This window comes from Triturus cristatus, chromosome 11 (assembly GCF_964204655.1).
Source record: "Triturus cristatus chromosome 11, aTriCri1.1, whole genome shotgun sequence".
In the NCBI taxonomy this organism is placed as follows: domain Eukaryota; kingdom Metazoa; phylum Chordata; class Amphibia; order Caudata; family Salamandridae; genus Triturus; species Triturus cristatus.
Window position 1 is genome coordinate 936,218,352 of NC_140594.1, and position 13,536 is coordinate 936,231,887.

Here is a 13,536-nt window from a genome sequence, read left to right on the forward strand (position 1 = left end):
GAGGTTAAAAACTAAAATTGAGATTTGATTTTCTAATGAGCTGTTGATTTTCACAATAAAAGACTCCATAGTATTGATCTGTTTACCCTTTCTAAAAATCAAGATTTTTTTGTATTGCTTATAGAAAATGTGCTAACAGTGGACTTTTCCATCTACAGATTATACTGAATGACCAGAGGTGGCAGTGTTTCACAACCGAGTTTCTCTGAATTGCCGAGACTGAAGAAAAAAAAAAAAAAGGAAGTCTTCCGGCATACGGCATCATTTTACCAATATGCAAGGCAAGTAAAACTCACAATAATTCCTTTATGCATTAAAAAGACGCTCACAGCATCAGCATGTCCTCACTACCTTACAGTGGGAGACTGTGCCTGAACATAATTTCTATCAAGATGAGAGTAATATGGATCACATTGTGTTGGTCATGATAGTTCATAAAAGTCTGGCTGCCTCCAACGCTACTAAAGCCTGCTTTATATCCTGGAACTAGCAATGTTGCAGAGAAGTATGTGAGGTTAAAAACTAAAATTGAGATTTGATTTTCTAATGAGCTGTTGATTTTCACAATAAAAGACTCCATAGTATTGATCTGTTTACGCTTTCTAAAAATCAAGATTTTTTTTGTATTGCTTATAGAAAATGTGCTAACAGTGGACTTTTCCATCTACAGATTATACTGAATGACCAGAGGTGGCAGTGTTTCACAACCGAGTTTCTCTGAATTGCCGAGACTGAAGAACAAAAAAAAAAAGGAAGTCTTCCGGCATACGGCATCATTTTACCAATTTATAAGGCAAGTAAAACTCACAATAATTCCTTTATGCATTAAAAAGACGCTCACAGCATCAGCATGTCCTCACTACCTTACAGTGGGAGACTGTGCCTGAACATAATTTCTGTCAAGATGAAAGTAATATGGATCACATTGTGTTGGTCATGATAGCTCATAAAAGCCTGGCTGCCTCCAATGCTGCTAAAGCCTGCTTTATATCCTGGAGCTAGCAATGTTGCAGAGAAGTATGTGAGGTTAAAAACTAAAATTGAGATTTGATTTTCTAATGAGCTGTTGATTTTCACAATAAAAGACTCCATAGTATTGATCTGTTTACCCTTTCTAAAAATCAAGATTTTTTTGTATTGCTTATAGAAAATGTGCTAACAGTGGACTTTTCCATCTACAGATTATACTGAATGACCAGAGGTGGCAGTGTTTCACAACCGAGTTTCTCTGAATTGCCGAGACTGAAGAACAAAAAAAAAAAAGGAAGTCTTCCGGCATACGGCATCATTTTACCAATTTATAAGGCAAGTAAAACTCACAATAATTCCTTTATGCATTAAAAAGACGCTCACAGCATCAGCATGTCCTCACTACCTTACAGTGGGAGACTGTGCCTGAACATAATTTCTGTCAAGATGAAAGTAATATGGATCACATTGTGTTGGTCATGATAGTTCATAAAAGCCTGGCTGCCTCCAATGCTACTAAAGCCTGCTTTATATCCTGGAGCTAGCAATGTTGCAGAGAAGTATGTGAGGTTAAAAACTAAAATTGAGATTTGATTTTCTAATGAGCTGTTGATTTTCACAATAAAAGACTCCATAGTATTGATCTGTTTACGCTTTCTAAAAATCAAGATTTTTTTTGTATTGTTTATAGAAAATGTGCTAACAGTGGACTTTTCCATCTGCAGATTATACTGAATGACCAGAGGTGGCAGTGTTTCACAACCTAGTTTCTCTGAATTGCCGAGACTGAAGAAAAAAAAAAGGAAGTCTTCCGGCATACGGGATCATTTTACCAATTTATAAGGCAAGTAAAACTCACAATAATTCCTTTATGCATTAAAAAGACGCTCACAGCATCAGCATGTCCTCACTACCTTATAGTGGGAGACTGTGCCTGAACATAATTTCTGTCAAGATGAGAGTAATATGGATCACATTGTGTTGGTCATGATAGTTCATAAAAGCCTGGCTGCCTCCAACGCTACTAAAGCCTGCTTTATATCCTGGAACTAGCAATGTTGCAGAGAAGTATGTGAGGTTAAAAACTAAAATTGAGATTTGAATTTCTAATGAGCTGTTGATTTTCACAATAAAAGACTCCATAGTATTGATCTGTTTACGCTTTCTAAAAATCAAGATTTTTTTTGTATTGCTTATAGAAAATGTGCTAACAGTGGACTTTTCCATCTACAGATTATACTGAATGACCAGAGGTGGCAGTGTTTCACAACCGAGTTTCTCTGAATTGCCGAGACTGAAGAACAAAAAAAAAAAGGAAGTCTTCCGGCATACGGCATCATTTTACCAATTTATAAGGCAAGTAAAACTCACAATAATTCCTTTATGCATTAAAAAGACGCTCACAGCATCAGCATGTCCTCACTACCTTATAGTGGGAGACTGTGCCTGAACATAATTTCTGTCAAGATGAGAGTAATATGGATCACATTGTGTTGGTCATGATAGTTCATAAAAGCCTGGCTGCCTCCAACGCTACTAAAGCCTGCTTTATATCCTGGAACTAGCAATGTTGCAGAGAAGTATGTGAGGTTAAAAACTAAAATTGAGATTTGATTTTCTAATGAGCTGTTGATTTTCACAATAAAAGACTCCATAGTATTGATCTGTTTACCCTTTCTAAAAATCAAGATTTTTTTGTATTGCTTATAGAAAATGTGCTAACAGTGGACTTTTCCATCTACAGATTATACTGAATGACCAGAGGTGGCAGTGTTTCACAACCGAGTTTCTCTGAATTGCCGAGACTGAAGAAAAAAAAAAAAAAGGAAGTCTTCCGGCATACGGCATCATTTTACCAATATGCAAGGCAAGTAAAACTCACAATAATTCCTTTATGCATTAAAAAGACGCTCACAGCATCAGCATGTCCTCACTACCTTACAGTGGGAGACTGTGCCTGAACATAATTTCTATCAAGATGAGAGTAATATGGATCACATTGTGTTGGTCATGATAGTTCATAAAAGTCTGGCTGCCTCCAACGCTACTAAAGCCTGCTTTATATCCTGGAACTAGCAATGTTGCAGAGAAGTATGTGAGGTTAAAAACTAAAATTGAGATTTGATTTTCTAATGAGCTGTTGATTTTCACAATAAAAGACTCCATAGTATTGATCTGTTTACGCTTTCTAAAAATCAAGATTTTTTTTGTATTGCTTATAGAAAATGTGCTAACAGTGGACTTTTCCATCTACAGATTATACTGAATGACCAGAGGTGGCAGTGTTTCACAACCGAGTTTCTCTGAATTGCCGAGACTGAAGAACAAAAAAAAAAAGGAAGTCTTCCGGCATACGGCATCATTTTACCAATTTATAAGGCAAGTAAAACTCACAATAATTCCTTTATGCATTAAAAAGACGCTCACAGCATCAGCATGTCCTCACTACCTTACAGTGGGAGACTGTGCCTGAACATAATTTCTGTCAAGATGAAAGTAATATGGATCACATTGTGTTGGTCATGATAGCTCATAAAAGCCTGGCTGCCTCCAATGCTGCTAAAGCCTGCTTTATATCCTGGAGCTAGCAATGTTGCAGAGAAGTATGTGAGGTTAAAAACTAAAATTGAGATTTGATTTTCTAATGAGCTGTTGATTTTCACAATAAAAGACTCCATAGTATTGATCTGTTTACCCTTTCTAAAAATCAAGATTTTTTTGTATTGCTTATAGAAAATGTGCTAACAGTGGACTTTTCCATCTACAGATTATACTGAATGACCAGAGGTGGCAGTGTTTCACAACCGAGTTTCTCTGAATTGCCGAGACTGAAGAACAAAAAAAAAAAAGGAAGTCTTCCGGCATACGGCATCATTTTACCAATTTATAAGGCAAGTAAAACTCACAATAATTCCTTTATGCATTAAAAAGACGCTCACAGCATCAGCATGTCCTCACTACCTTACAGTGGGAGACTGTGCCTGAACATAATTTCTGTCAAGATGAAAGTAATATGGATCACATTGTGTTGGTCATGATAGTTCATAAAAGCCTGGCTGCCTCCAACGCTACTAAAGCCTGCTTTATATCCTGGAGCTAGCAATGTTGCAGAGAAGTATGTGAGGTTAAAAACTAAAATTGAGATTTGATTTTCTAATGAGCTGTTGATTTTCACAATAAAAGACTCCATAGTATTGATCTGTTTACGCTTTCTAAAAATCAAGATTTTTTTTGTATTGCTTATAGAAAATGTGCTAACAGTGGACTTTTCCATCTGCAAATTATACTGAATGACCAGAGGTGGCAGTGTTTCACAACCGAGTTTCTCTGAATTGCCGAGACTGAAGAAAAAAAAAAGGAAGTCTTCCGGCATACGGGATCATTTTACCAATTTATAAGGCAAGTAAAACTCACAATAATTCCTTTATGCATTAAAAAGACGCTCACAGCATCAGCATGTCCTCACTACCTTATAGTGGGAGACTGTGCCTGAACATAATTTCTGTCAAGATGAGAGTAATATGGATCACATTGTGTTGGTCATGATAGTTCATAAAAGCCTGGCTGCCTCCAACGCTACTAAAGCCTGCTTTATATCCTGGAACTAGCAATGTTGCAGAGAAGTATGTGAGGTTAAAAACTAAAATTGAGATTTGAATTTCTAATGAGCTGTTGATTTTCACAATAAAAGACTCCATAGTATTGATCTGTTTACCCTTTCTAAAAATCAAGATTTTTTTGTATTGCTTATAGAAAATGTGCTAACAGTGGACTTTTCCATATACAGATTATACTGAATGACCAGAGGTGGCAGTGTTTCACAACCGAGTTTCTCTGAATTGCCGAGACTGAAGAAAAAAAAAAAAAAGGAAGTCTTCCGGCATACGGCATCATTTTACCAATATGCAAGGCAAGTAAAACTCACAATAATTCCTTTATGCATTAAAAAGACGCTCACAGCATCAGCATGTCCTCACTACCTTACAGTGGGAGACTGTGCCTGAACATAATTTCTATCAAGATGAGAGTAATATGGATCACATTGTGTTGGTCATGATAGTTCATAAAAGTCTGGCTGCCTCCAACGCTACTAAAGCCTGCTTTATATCCTGGAACTAGCAATGTTGCAGAGAAGTATGTGAGGTTAAAAACTAAAATTGAGATTTGATTTTCTAATGAGCTGTTGATTTTCACAATAAAAGACTCCATAGTATTGATCTGTTTACGCTTTCTAAAAATCAAGATTTTTTTTGTATTGCTTATAGAAAATGTGCTAACAGTGGACTTTTCCATCTACAGATTATACTGAATGACCAGAGGTGGCAGTGTTTCACAACCGAGTTTCTCTGAATTGCCGAGACTGAAGAACAAAAAAAAAAAGGAAGTCTTCCGGCATACGGCATCATTTTACCAATTTATAAGGCAAGTAAAACTCACAATAATTCCTTTATGCATTAAAAAGACGCTCACAGCATCAGCATGTCCTCACTACCTTACAGTGGGAGACTGTGCCTGAACATAATTTCTGTCAAGATGAAAGTAATATGGATCACATTGTGTTGGTCATGATAGCTCATAAAAGCCTGGCTGCCTCCAATGCTGCTAAAGCCTGCTTTATATCCTGGAGCTAGCAATGTTGCAGAGAAGTATGTGAGGTTAAAAACTAAAATTGAGATTTGATTTTCTAATGAGCTGTTGATTTTCACAATAAAAGACTCCATAGTATTGATCTGTTTACCCTTTCTAAAAATCAAGATTTTTTTGTATTGCTTATAGAAAATGTGCTAACAGTGGACTTTTCCATCTACAGATTATACTGAATGACCAGAGGTGGCAGTGTTTCACAACCGAGTTTCTCTGAATTGCCGAGACTGAAGAACAAAAAAAAAAAAGGAAGTCTTCCGGCATACGGCATCATTTTACCAATTTATAAGGCAAGTAAAACTCACAATAATTCCTTTATGCATTAAAAAGACGCTCACAGCATCAGCATGTCCTCACTACCTTACAGTGGGAGACTGTGCCTGAACATAATTTCTGTCAAGATGAAAGTAATATGGATCACATTGTGTTGGTCATGATAGTTCATAAAAGCCTGGCTGCCTCCAATGCTACTAAAGCCTGCTTTATATCCTGGAGCTAGCAATGTTGCAGAGAAGTATGTGAGGTTAAAAACTAAAATTGAGATTTGATTTTCTAATGAGCTGTTGATTTTCACAATAAAAGACTCCATAGTATTGATCTGTTTACGCTTTCTAAAAATCAAGATTTTTTTTGTATTGTTTATAGAAAATGTGCTAACAGTGGACTTTTCCATCTGCAGATTATACTGAATGACCAGAGGTGGCAGTGTTTCACAACCTAGTTTCTCTGAATTGCCGAGACTGAAGAAAAAAAAAAGGAAGTCTTCCGGCATACGGGATCATTTTACCAATTTATAAGGCAAGTAAAACTCACAATAATTCCTTTATGCATTAAAAAGACGCTCACAGCATCAGCATGTCCTCACTACCTTATAGTGGGAGACTGTGCCTGAACATAATTTCTGTCAAGATGAGAGTAATATGGATCACATTGTGTTGGTCATGATAGTTCATAAAAGCCTGGCTGCCTCCAACGCTACTAAAGCCTGCTTTATATCCTGGAACTAGCAATGTTGCAGAGAAGTATGTGAGGTTAAAAACTAAAATTGAGATTTGAATTTCTAATGAGCTGTTGATTTTCACAATAAAAGACTCCATAGTATTGATCTGTTTACGCTTTCTAAAAATCAAGATTTTTTTTGTATTGCTTATAGAAAATGTGCTAACAGTGGACTTTTCCATCTACAGATTATACTGAATGACCAGAGGTGGCAGTGTTTCACAACCGAGTTTCTCTGAATTGCCGAGACTGAAGAACAAAAAAAAAAAGGAAGTCTTCCCGCATACGGCATCATTTTACCAATTTATAAGGCAAGTAAAACTCACAATAATTCCTTTATGCATTAAAAAGACGCTCACAGCATCAGCATGTCCTCACTACCTTATAGTGGGAGACTGTGCCTGAACATAATTTCTGTCAAGATGAGAGTAATATGGATCACATTGTGTTGGTCATGATAGTTCATAAAAGCCTGGCTGCCTCCAACGCTACTAAAGCCTGCTTTATATCCTGGAACTAGCAATGTTGCAGAGAAGTATGTGAGGTTAAAAACTAAAATTGAGATTTGATTTTCTAATGAGCTGTTGATTTTCACAATAAAAGACTCCATAGTATTGATCTGTTTACCCTTTCTAAAAATCAAGATTTTTTTGTATTGCTTATAGAAAATGTGCTAACAGTGGACTTTTCCATCTACAGATTATACTGAATGACCAGAGGTGGCAGTGTTTCACAACCGAGTTTCTCTGAATTGCCGAGACTGAAGAAAAAAAAAAAAAAGGAAGTCTTCCGGCATACGGCATCATTTTACCAATATGCAAGGCAAGTAAAACTCACAATAATTCCTTTATGCATTAAAAAGACGCTCACAGCATCAGCATGTCCTCACTACCTTACAGTGGGAGACTGTGCCTGAACATAATTTCTATCAAGATGAGAGTAATATGGATCACATTGTGTTGGTCATGATAGTTCATAAAAGTCTGGCTGCCTCCAACGCTACTAAAGCCTGCTTTATATCCTGGAACTAGCAATGTTGCAGAGAAGTATGTGAGGTTAAAAACTAAAATTGAGATTTGATTTTCTAATGAGCTGTTGATTTTCACAATAAAAGACTCCATAGTATTGATCTGTTTACGCTTTCTAAAAATCAAGATTTTTTTTGTATTGCTTATAGAAAATGTGCTAACAGTGGACTTTTCCATCTACAGATTATACTGAATGACCAGAGGTGGCAGTGTTTCACAACCGAGTTTCTCTGAATTGCCGAGACTGAAGAACAAAAAAAAAAAGGAAGTCTTCCGGCATACGGCATCATTTTACCAATTTATAAGGCAAGTAAAACTCACAATAATTCCTTTATGCATTAAAAAGACGCTCACAGCATCAGCATGTCCTCACTACCTTACAGTGGGAGACTGTGCCTGAACATAATTTCTGTCAAGATGAAAGTAATATGGATCACATTGTGTTGGTCATGATAGCTCATAAAAGCCTGGCTGCCTCCAATGCTGCTAAAGCCTGCTTTATATCCTGGAGCTAGCAATGTTGCAGAGAAGTATGTGAGGTTAAAAACTAAAATTGAGATTTGATTTTCTAATGAGCTGTTGATTTTCACAATAAAAGACTCCATAGTATTGATCTGTTTACCCTTTCTAAAAATCAAGATTTTTTTGTATTGCTTATAGAAAATGTGCTAACAGTGGACTTTTCCATCTACAGATTATACTGAATGACCAGAGGTGGCAGTGTTTCACAACCGAGTTTCTCTGAATTGCCGAGACTGAAGAACAAAAAAAAAAAAGGAAGTCTTCCGGCATACGGCATCATTTTACCAATTTATAAGGCAAGTAAAACTCACAATAATTCCTTTATGCATTAAAAAGACGCTCACAGCATCAGCATGTCCTCACTACCTTACAGTGGGAGACTGTGCCTGAACATAATTTCTGTCAAGATGAAAGTAATATGGATCACATTGTGTTGGTCATGATAGTTCATAAAAGCCTGGCTGCCTCCAACGCTACTAAAGCCTGCTTTATATCCTGGAGCTAGCAATGTTGCAGAGAAGTATGTGAGGTTAAAAACTAAAATTGAGATTTGATTTTCTAATGAGCTGTTGATTTTCACAATAAAAGACTCCATAGTATTGATCTGTTTACGCTTTCTAAAAATCAAGATTTTTTTTGTATTGCTTATAGAAAATGTGCTAACAGTGGACTTTTCCATCTGCAAATTATACTGAATGACCAGAGGTGGCAGTGTTTCACAACCGAGTTTCTCTGAATTGCCGAGACTGAAGAAAAAAAAAAGGAAGTCTTCCGGCATACGGGATCATTTTACCAATTTATAAGGCAAGTAAAACTCACAATAATTCCTTTATGCATTAAAAAGACGCTCACAGCATCAGCATGTCCTCACTACCTTATAGTGGGAGACTGTGCCTGAACATAATTTCTGTCAAGATGAGAGTAATATGGATCACATTGTGTTGGTCATGATAGTTCATAAAAGCCTGGCTGCCTCCAACGCTACTAAAGCCTGCTTTATATCCTGGAACTAGCAATGTTGCAGAGAAGTATGTGAGGTTAAAAACTAAAATTGAGATTTGAATTTCTAATGAGCTGTTGATTTTCACAATAAAAGACTCCATAGTATTGATCTGTTTACGCTTTCTAATCATCAAGATTTTTTTTGTATTGCTTATAGAAAATGTGCTAACAGTGGACTTTTCCATCTGCAGATTATACTGAATGACCAGAGGTGGCAGTGTTTCACAACCTAGTTTCTCTGAATTGCCGAGACTGAAGAAAAAAAAAAGGAAGTCTTCCGGCATACGGGATCATTTTACCAATTTATAAGGCAAGTAAAACTCACAATAATTCCTTTATGCATTAAAAAGACGCTCACAGCATCAGCATGTCCTCACTACCTTACAGTGGGAGACTGAGCCTGAACATAATTTCTGTCAAGATGAAAGTAATATGGATCACATTGTGTTGGTCATGATAGCTCATAAAAGCCTGGCTGCCTCCAATGCTACTAAAGCCTGCTTTATATCCTGGAGCTAGCAATGTTGCAGAGAAGTATGTGAGGTTAAAAACTAAAATTGAGATTTGATTTTCTAATGAGCTGTTGATTTTCACAATAAAAGACTCCATAGTATTGATCTGTTTACGCTTTCTAAAAATCAAGATTTTTTTTGTATTGCTTATAGAAAATGTGCTAACAGTGGACTTTTCCATCTACAGATTATACTGAATGACCAGAGGTGGCAGTGTTTCACAACCGAGTTTCTCTGAATTGCCGAGACTGAAGAAAAAAAAAAAAAAGGAAGTCTTCCGGCATACGGCATCATTTTACCAATATGCAAGGCAAGTAAAACTCACAATAATTCCTTTATGCATTAAAAAGACGCTCACAGCATCAGCATGTCCTCACTACCTTACAGTGGGAGACTGTGCCTGAACATAATTTCTATCAAGATGAGAGTAATATGGATCACATTGTGTTGGTCATGATAGTTCATAAAAGTCTGGCTGCCTCCAACGCTACTAAAGCCTGCTTTATATCCTGGAACTAGCAATGTTGCAGAGAAGTATGTGAGGTTAAAAACTAAAATTGAGATTTGATTTTCTAATGAGCTGTTGATTTTCACAATAAAAGACTCCATAGTATTGATCTGTTTACGCTTTCTAAAAATCAAGATTTTTTTTGTATTGCTTATAGAAAATGTGCTAACAGTGGACTTTTCCATCTACAGATTATACTGAATGACCAGAGGTGGCAGTGTTTCACAACCGAGTTTCTCTGAATTGCCGAGACTGAAGAACAAAAAAAAAAAGGAAGTCTTCCGGCATACGGCATCATTTTACCAATTTATAAGGCAAGTAAAACTCACAATAATTCCTTTATGCATTAAAAAGACGCTCACAGCATCAGCATGTCCTCACTACCTTACAGTGGGAGACTGTGCCTGAACATAATTTCTGTCAAGATGAAAGTAATATGGATCACATTGTGTTGGTCATGATAGCTCATAAAAGCCTGGCTGCCTCCAATGCTGCTAAAGCCTGCTTTATATCCTGGAGCTAGCAATGTTGCAGAGAAGTATGTGAGGTTAAAAACTAAAATTGAGATTTGATTTTCTAATGAGCTGTTGATTTTCACAATAAAAGACTCCATAGTATTGATCTGTTTACCCTTTCTAAAAATCAAGATTTTTTTGTATTGCTTATAGAAAATGTGCTAACAGTGGACTTTTCCATCTACAGATTATACTGAATGACCAGAGGTGGCAGTGTTTCACAACCGAGTTTCTCTGAATTGCCGAGACTGAAGAACAAAAAAAAAAAAGGAAGTCTTCCGGCATACGGCATCATTTTACCAATTTATAAGGCAAGTAAAACTCACAATAATTCCTTTATGCATTAAAAAGACGCTCACAGCATCAGCATGTCCTCACTACCTTACAGTGGGAGACTGTGCCTGAACATAATTTCTGTCAAGATGAAAGTAATATGGATCACATTGTGTTGGTCATGATAGTTCATAAAAGCCTGGCTGCCTCCAACGCTACTAAAGCCTGCTTTATATCCTGGAGCTAGCAATGTTGCAGAGAAGTATGTGAGGTTAAAAACTAAAATTGAGATTTGATTTTCTAATGAGCTGTTGATTTTCACAATAAAAGACTCCATAGTATTGATCTGTTTACGCTTTCTAAAAATCAAGATTTTTTTTGTATTGCTTATAGAAAATGTGCTAACAGTGGACTTTTCCATCTGCAAATTATACTGAATGACCAGAGGTGGCAGTGTTTCACAACCGAGTTTCTCTGAATTGCCGAGACTGAAGAAAAAAAAAAGGAAGTCTTCCGGCATACGGGATCATTTTACCAATTTATAAGGCAAGTAAAACTCACAATAATTCCTTTATGCATTAAAAAGACGCTCACAGCATCAGCATGTCCTCACTACCTTATAGTGGGAGACTGTGCCTGAACATAATTTCTGTCAAGATGAGAGTAATATGGATCACATTGTGTTGGTCATGATAGTTCATAAAAGCCTGGCTGCCTCCAACGCTACTAAAGCCTGCTTTATATCCTGGAACTAGCAATGTTGCAGAGAAGTATGTGAGGTTAAAAACTAAAATTGAGATTTGAATTTCTAATGAGCTGTTGATTTTCACAATAAAAGACTCCATAGTATTGATCTGTTTACGCTTTCTAATCATCAAGATTTTTTTTGTATTGCTTATAGAAAATGTGCTAACAGTGGACTTTTCCATCTGCAGATTATACTGAATGACCAGAGGTGGCAGTGTTTCACAACCTAGTTTCTCTGAATTGCCGAGACTGAAGAAAAAAAAAAGGAAGTCTTCCGGCATACGGGATCATTTTACCAATTTATAAGGCAAGTAAAACTCACAATAATTCCTTTATGCATTAAAAAGACGCTCACAGCATCAGCATGTCCTCACTACCTTACAGTGGGAGACTGAGCCTGAACATAATTTCTGTCAAGATGAAAGTAATATGGATCACATTGTGTTGGTCATGATAGCTCATAAAAGCCTGGCTGCCTCCAATGCTACTAAAGCCTGCTTTATATCCTGGAGCTAGCAATGTTGCAGAGAAGTATGTGAGGTTAAAAACTAAAATTGAGATTTGATTTTCTAATGAGCTGTTGATTTTCACAATAAAAGACTCCATAGTATTGATCTGTTTACGCTTTCTAAAAATCAAGATTTTTTTTGTATTGCTTATAGAAAATGTGCTAACAGTGGACTTTTCCATCTGCAGATTATACTGAATGACCAGAGGTGGCAGTGTTTCACAACCTAGTTTCTCTGAATTGCCGAGACTGAAGAAAAAAAAAAGGAAGTCTTCCGGCATACGGGATCATTTTACCAATTTATAAGGCAAGTAAAACTCACAATAATTCCTTTATGCATTAAAAAGACGCTCACAGCATCAGCATGTCCTCACTACCTTACAGTGGGAGACTGAGCCTGAACATAATTTCTGTCAAGATGAAAGTAATATGGATCACATTGTGTTGGTCATGATAGCTCATAAAAGCCTGGCTGCCTCCAATGCTACTAAAGCCTGCTTTATATCCTGGAGCTAGCAATGTTGCAGAGAAGTATGTGAGGTTAAAAACTAAAATTGAGATTTGATTTTCTAATGAGCTGTTGATTTTCACAATAAAAGACTCCATAGTATTGATCTGTTTACGCTTTCTAAAAATCAAGATTTTTTTTGTATTGCTTATAGAAAATGTGCTAACAGTGGACTTTTCCATCTACAGATTATACTGAATGACCAGAGGTGGCAGTGTTTCACAACCGAGTTTCTCTGAATTGCCGAGACTGAAGAAAAAAAAAAAAAAGGAAGTCTTCCGGCATACGGCATCATTTTACCAATATGCAAGGCAAGTAAAACTCACAATAATTCCTTTATGCATTAAAAAGACGCTCACAGCATCAGCATGTCCTCACTACCTTACAGTGGGAGACTGTGCCTGAACATAATTTCTATCAAGATGAGAGTAATATGGATCACATTGTGTTGGTCATGATAGTTCATAAAAGTCTGGCTGCCTCCAACGCTACTAAAGCCTGCTTTATATCCTGGAACTAGCAATGTTGCAGAGAAGTATGTGAGGTTAAAAACTAAAATTGAGATTTGATTTTCTAATGAGCTGTTGATTTTCACAATAAAAGACTCCATAGTATTGATCTGTTTACGCTTTCTAAAAATCAAGATTTTTTTTGTATTGCTTATAGAAAATGTGCTAACAGTGGACTTTTCCATCTACAGATTATACTGAATGACCAGAGGTGGCAGTGTTTCACAACCGAGTTTCTCTGAATTGCCGAGACTGAAGAACAAAAAAAAAAAGGAAGTCTTCCGGCATACGG

At 36.6% G+C, this 13,536-nt stretch overlaps 1 long non-coding RNA gene across 1 annotated transcript in view; it reads left to right on the top strand.

Annotated features, from left to right (window-relative positions):
* LOC146785654 (uncharacterized) overlaps nt 1–13,499 on the top strand; it is a 29,621-nt gene extending 16,122 nt beyond the window's left edge. The window contains exons 29-55 of the long non-coding RNA XR_014970725.1: nt 159–281; nt 671–793; nt 1,182–1,305; nt 1,695–1,813; nt 2,203–2,325; nt 2,714–2,836; nt 3,226–3,348; nt 3,737–3,860; nt 4,216–4,368; nt 4,757–4,879; nt 5,269–5,391; nt 5,780–5,903; nt 6,293–6,411; nt 6,801–6,923; nt 7,312–7,434; nt 7,824–7,946; nt 8,335–8,458; nt 8,814–8,966; nt 9,356–9,474; nt 9,864–9,986; nt 10,376–10,498; nt 10,887–11,010; nt 11,366–11,518; nt 11,908–12,026; nt 12,416–12,534; nt 12,924–13,046; nt 13,436–13,499. This is a non-coding gene — a long non-coding RNA (uncharacterized LOC146785654). The remainder of the gene's footprint in view (nt 1–158; nt 282–670; nt 794–1,181; nt 1,306–1,694; nt 1,814–2,202; nt 2,326–2,713; nt 2,837–3,225; nt 3,349–3,736; nt 3,861–4,215; nt 4,369–4,756; nt 4,880–5,268; nt 5,392–5,779; nt 5,904–6,292; nt 6,412–6,800; nt 6,924–7,311; nt 7,435–7,823; nt 7,947–8,334; nt 8,459–8,813; nt 8,967–9,355; nt 9,475–9,863; nt 9,987–10,375; nt 10,499–10,886; nt 11,011–11,365; nt 11,519–11,907; nt 12,027–12,415; nt 12,535–12,923; nt 13,047–13,435) is intronic.
* The last annotated feature ends 37 nt before the right edge of the window (nt 13,500–13,536 follow it).